Genomic DNA, 6,887 nt, shown 5'->3' on the forward strand with positions numbered 1-6,887 from the left:
TCCACTGCACGTGCTCTAAGCAGCCCCATAACTTCAAAGGGACCACGGTGGGCATTGCTTCCAAGGAACAGTCTATATTCCCATTCAAGCCTCATTCAGGAGAGAAATTCCCCATTTTACATATTGGCAGCGTGCCCTGATCGCTTACTAACAGTGTTTTCTGAGATGGTCAGTTGATACCAAACTTGCCTTTAGGTTTTTGGTTTTTTATTATTTCATTGATCCTCAATTTCATTATGAACACTCCATTTTCGCTACATCCCCTCCCGGCCATTTCTCACATGTAGTTGTGGGATAATGGACAAATAGACAGATTGTAGGCCAGGCTCTAACGAGAACGCTGGTTCCCATTATACCGCGTTTGCTCAGGATCACAGGTGTCTCTGTACTACCTCCAACAAGGCTACCCTGCAGCCCTCAAGATTAATTTCTGCTCTGAATTGTCTGGGGTTAAATGGGTGAACTTTTAAAGTGCCTGCCTTGTGATTCTATCCCAAGATCAATGCCAGTATGGGAATAATAACAGCGAATGTGTCCAGACGGGTTCTGGGGCATTCTCTGGCATGCCCAACCGCCGCCATGATTATAAGACCAATCAGACAATTTCTTTTTTGAGGAGTCCAGTTAAGCCAAAAATAAACGAGAGTGATTTTTCTGTTGGAACCATTGATTACAACTAAAGTAGTTCTCAAGACTCAGAAATCCTGAACAAGAGGAAAGGGGAGGAAGGAGGAAAGGGAAAAAGAGGAAGGGAAAGAGAAGACACAGGGGAGGGTGAGCACAAGTAAAACTCAGGGCGGCCTATTTACATCTCACTCGACTCAGCTCAATTCAATTAAACAGAACCAGTATGCTTTTGAGAGCCAACGAAGTGCCAGACACTGTGCTGGGCTGGAGGCACAAAGAAAATGACTTGGATACCTTAAGACATAAGAATGCCTTGTCCTCAAGCATGCATCACCTAGTAGAAGAGACAGTCAAGTAAACGAGGACAATGAATGCTCACTTGGTTTTCACAAGAGACAGAATTTAGCCCCCTTGGAACAAAACCTAGAATTCACATCACACTTGCATCCTGGTTACAAATGTTTTCATTCGTTTACTCATCCATTCATTCACCTCATAAATACTTATTAAGGACTATGTCCCGAGCACTGACGGAACAAAAATGAACAAAACCAGACTAGTCCTGGCCAATAGGCTGCTGGCAGTCCAGTGGGGGAGGGACATAAGCAATCAGAGAATCACATGCCTAATGAAGAATGGTGATCTGTGATACGTGATTGAAGGAGAGCTACATGGTGCTAAGAGAGTTCTGATGTGGTCAGGCAGGGAGACAGGGATAACCTAAGAATGTGATTATAGGAAGAGAAAGAGGAACGCAGTCAGGCCGTAAGGCAAAGAACTGAGTTTCAGGGCGGGGGGCCCTTCAGCAGCAAGGAACACAGTCAGATCAAGGGACTGCAGGCCCCATGTGGCAGGAGCAGAGGCAGCGGGGCAGGGCCAGCTTCATGGGAGTGTGACCTGAGAACCATGCAGGGCTCATGCTCAAGCAGGTCCTGAGCTGAGTTTAAATCTCTGCTGTTGTCATCCTGAAATCCATAATCATTTTATCTTTGAACTTGTGTTTTGTAAGTGAAGCCCGCTGAGACGATGAGCATGTTGTGAGCCGAGGAGATGGGTACAATATGCATGTTCATTGTCCTTGCAGCCCCATTCACGTCTAGCATTCAGGATGCTCCCACGAGCACAGAATTCCGGGGGACCCACGATGCATGGAGTTCAGTGGGACTCAGAGGGAGGAGAAGGTAAGCATGTGATAGCCAGGAATGTGTAAGCGGGGAGCTGACATCCCCGAGAGGACACCCCTTCTGTTAGAACCCAAACTGTTCTGAACACAGGTAGAAGGCAGGGGTATTTTAAGAAACATGATCAAACAGCCCTGTTTTATCCTTTCTTACTCAGGTTACTTCTCTGTAATAGCTAGCCACTTACGCTGAAAATGATGACAGAGAGGAAAAGGAAAGATAAGACAACCCATAGTTTCTTTTCTTTTTGGGCTGTCTTTACTCTCAGTAAGCCAAAGGTAGAGAAGGTTAGAATGTGTGCATATCAAGAAGTGAAATAAAAATAGCGGAGTTCAGTTTGTGTGGCATTTACACTGCTCTGGGAAAGAACTAAATACATATGCATTCATGAGCTACAAAGTGCAAATTCTGTAATTCTCAGAGGTTCTGCACATTTTCTAACTGCCCTTACATTTGCACTTAAAACTGTATAGAGATAAATGGTAAAATTCATGCTAATCCATTAAAATTTTTATTTTTCTTTACTCAGAATGACATCAAAGAGCAAATTTAAAACACCACAAGTTTAGAGCGAGAGAGACTGTGGAAGGAAGGTCCTGGATAGAGTCTTGGGGAGGAGGAATACTTAAAACTGCAGTTCCCAGCACCAGTGGGGACACATTAGGCAGTCTTGTGAGGCCTGTCACTAGAATTCGTTATTATTAATAAAGCACTGCGGTGAGAGGATGATACGCATATACTTAAAAGGAAAAGATCAGACTTAATGGTTTCCATAGAAAAATATCTCTTTTAAAATCTTGCTTTCCAACATGCTTTCTTGGATGGGAGAGCTGACATGCCAGGAATTGTGTATGGGAGTGTGACGCACAGAGAAACGTGCCCCTTGGATCAGCAGTGAGCTCTGTGGGGAATTGAGGTCCACAGCATCAGGCTGCAGGGCCTCTGGGTGCTCTCACACTGGGTATGGCCTAAGGTGGCTGAACTCAGTTCACCAATACCCCCCTGTAAGGAGACAGATCAAAAGATGAGCCCCTGTGGTGCCTGGTGGAGAACAACGGCTCCAGCCCCTCACTCACCTGTGTCTCACAATCACCTTTTCCTCAGCAGTAACACACCTCCCAACACACCCACAGAAACTGGTGTGATTGTCTCTTAATTCCTCTCATAAGATTCTGGGGGAAATATGAATGAATGAATGAATGAATGAAATTGGTTTTTGGAATGCATTTGGTTCCAACCTTTGAATACCACTGAACAATAGATTGTATTGATTCTATTGTTCAGATGAGGAAACTGAGTCTCAGAGAGATTAAGTGGTTCCCCCAAGGTCACTTTGAGCGTAAGGAGTAGATCAAGGACTGATATCTAAACCCTCTGAAGCTAAATTCAGCCCTCTCTTTGCTCTTGCATGTGCTTATCACTGGGTAATTGTGACATTCTAGGACAGTGGTTCTCAAAGTACAATCTGTGGACCCCTGGGATCCCCAAGACCCTATCTTCAGGGTCCACAACATCGAAATTATCATCCTGTGAACACTAAGACATTCTTTGACTTTTTCACTGTGTTGATATTTGCACTGATGGTATAAAAGCAATAGTGAGTGAAAGCTCTGGTGCCTTATTAGCACCTAACTGCATCCTTCACTGCATGTAGTCACAGTAAAAAAATAAAAATAAAAATAAGGCCAATTTCGCTTACGAGTGACTTTAATGACACAGTAAATACAAATTTTATTACATCTCAATCCTTGAGTACATGTATTTTAATATTCTGTGTGACAAAATGGACAGTATGTATAAAGCACTTTTGTGTAGCAAAGTATGCTGGCTTATCTCTAGGACTAGCATTTGTGTAATTTGAGCGGGAAGCTGAACCAGGACCTGCCTTCGTGGAATGCCATTTTTACTTAAAGGAATGATTGACAGAAAAATTACGTTTATTCAAACTTGAGTGTGTGGCAGACCATTTTTTAAAGCAAGCCTGTCATTTCAAGGAAAAGAACCAGTAGTACAATATTTGTTGCCAACGATAAAATCCGAGCTTTCGATTTTGGAAAACTTGTGTCCGCCACAGTGAGTGTACTTTAATACTTTTCTGATGAGATGGGTAGTGATATTAATGAATGTGACTATTTGATGTCATATAAGGAAATAGGTCAACTTTTGAAAGGTCTACTTAATAATGAATCAATTATCTTCCAAATGACCAATGCATAATGTTATGTAGTCATGTATGGGCAAAAGATTCATTCAAAATCCACCAATGGATTTTAATGGAACAGTGTATAATAAGTTCATTAATGTGATTTCGGATTATTTATTGTAACTAACCTTTAAGAAACTGTTCCTTATGGAGTTCTGGTGTGGTATCAGAGAAGAATATCTAGTGTTATCTGAAAAGATTATTAAAATATCCCTCCCTTTTCCACCTACACACCTGGCTAAGGCCACATTTTTTTCTTCACTTACTTTGACCTAAACATCTATCACAACAGATTGAAGGCAGAGGTAGATATGACGATCTAGCTGTCTTCTATATTAAGGTAGACATGGAAAAGATTGCAAAAATGTACAGAATGTCACTTCTCACATTAATTTTATTTTGGAAAATGTATTTTTTCTCTTATCAAGTTATGTTATATATGTTAACTTGTAACGAGTTTATTATTATTTTAAAATAAATTAATAAACAAGCATTTGAAAGTTTCTCTGTTTTAATTTCTAATTCAGTAAATACTGACCGATGTCACCCCCATAGACAAAAGCTTTTAAGAGTCATTAATCATGTTTAAGAGTATGAAGAGGTTATGAGACCAAAAACCTTGTAATTTATGAACCACAGTTTCCAGGGAGATCATTCCATACCCTGTGCCTGATGCTTGTAACGTGACCCATCACCTCAGAGAACTCTCAATTTCAGAGCAAATCAATTTGCTATGCATCTCATAGCTGGGGCATCTGTAGGAGAGTAACTAGGCAGACTTGTTATCCACAGAGTGTTGGGAGCGGGGAGTTTCATTTCCAGGTCCTCATTCAGGCACATATGGTTAAAATCTGACTCTGGAGCCTGACAGGCTGGGCTCAAATCCTACCTGTGTGATCTTGGGCAAGTCACTTGCCACTCTGTGCGTTTCCTCATTTGTAAAATGGGGAGAGATTACCTTATAGCACTGTTGATTGTTGGGAGGATTAAGTGTAAGTGTTAGCCCTTATTACTGTCATTATATTGAAGAAAAGGGAGTCACATACTTCTGGGAAACTTCTTGTTTGTGTTTGAGAACTGAAGATGCTGCTGTAGAGATAATTTCATCATCAGAAATCGTCTGAATGTATAGCACATGTGTCATTAAGAAAACCACCTGGCTCCTTGGAGCACCTATCAGCCACAACTTACACATATTTATTTTCCTGAACACCATAGGGTAACGACTGCATCCTGTGTATTTGCAAAATCTCATGTAGGACCAGTACTGCCTCCTGGGGAGAGCTTATTGGGGGTGGGGTGGGTGTGGTTTGTCTGTTCGATTTTGCTTGTCATGGTGACTAGAAGTTGCTAATGGCCTTTATTGGGTAAGGATCAAGGATGCTAAATATCCTGCCCCAGGCAGGTCACTCTTATACCACCAAGAACCACCTCCTCTAAAATGGCTGTAACACCCCTTGAGAAGCAGGGTATCCCAAGCACGCAGCTGGCCTGGAGCAAACAACAGGCCAGGTTCACGGCCCCAGGTTTGAGGAAAATGACAGATGTCATAAAAACTTCTCCTCCAGACTGGTGGTCCCTCAGATGGAGAATGGTACCAGCTGCTTGCAGCCGCATACTCTGCCCTCCCCAGGACACACACTTGGCAGACAGTGAACGCTGACCAGACTGCAAAGAGGGCTGGGCTGACGAAGTTTTGAACGAGTACTCTGCACTTCTACATAGAATAATCTATGGTCACTTTTGGTATAATAAAATGGGAAAAGACAAATCACATCAAGAGGTATGCATGCCCAGAATATCAACTTAGGGCTGAACTTAGAAATAAATCTATACATAAACAGGGAAAAGTTGATTTTAAGCCCTCCCACTTCAAATAAAACCTTAAAATGTCCCCAAGTAGAAAGCTAAAGGGAAAGGGTCAATCGATTGTCACTTTGGCTGCTCCCACATGTGTCTGGGTGGCAGGGAGCGGTTGGACAGGCCTTAGGTTGGTAGGCAGATAGATGACCTTGATCTGAGTCCCAGCTCTGCCTTTTTGGGCTTTGTGACCTAGGGTGGTTCATTACAACTGAGGATATACCATTGCCTGATCACAAAGGTGCCATGAGGCTGCAATGACCTACTATATGTAAAAGAGCTTTGGGAAGTATAAAGGTCTACCTACTTTTTATTATTATAATAAGTCCCACCTTCAAGCTCGAAGTAGCTAGATGCAAGTTAGCTTGTTTCTATTAGAAACCAAAGTGGGGGAGGATGCCACCTTTTATAGCTTTCTGTCTACTTAGTATTGAGTAAAACAAAAATAACTCTTATTTAAGAAGTCATTTTCCTAAAGCTTTATACTGAAATCAAAATTCCCCTTCTTTTGGTAGATTAACACAGCACAGTTATTAAGTTAAGTAACAGTAACTGAAAAACCAATACACAATGCAGTTTTCCTTCTTTGGCAATATTTATTGAATGAATAAATGATGTGACAAGTAATATACCGGGGGTGCCAAAAAAATGTATACAAGTGGACACTGGTCAACATTGCTCAAGCAGTAGTTCACCATAATCAGAAGTGTCTGGATGTTGACGGCAACCACTTTGAGCACCTCTTGTAAATGCAGAAGTCAAATGTGACTTGTATTCATCTTTTGTTATCGGTATATATTGAGTATTACAATTTTAATAGTTTTTTCCTTTCTTTTTTTTTAAAGGTTTTTATTGGGGAACTGGGGGATGGGAACAGTGCTGGGGAATTGGGGGGAAGGGGAACAGACAAGTTGCTGTCATTTTTTGTTCTTCAGTCTAGTTGTGGAGGACGTTGCTTCACTGGCCCAAGTTGGCACCATCATTGCGCTCTTCCCGGGCGAGGCAGATCAGTCACC

The sequence above is a fragment of the Hipposideros armiger genome, unplaced genomic scaffold (genome assembly GCF_001890085.2).
Source record: "Hipposideros armiger isolate ML-2016 unplaced genomic scaffold, ASM189008v1 scaffold_96, whole genome shotgun sequence".
In the NCBI taxonomy this organism is placed as follows: domain Eukaryota; kingdom Metazoa; phylum Chordata; class Mammalia; order Chiroptera; family Hipposideridae; genus Hipposideros; species Hipposideros armiger.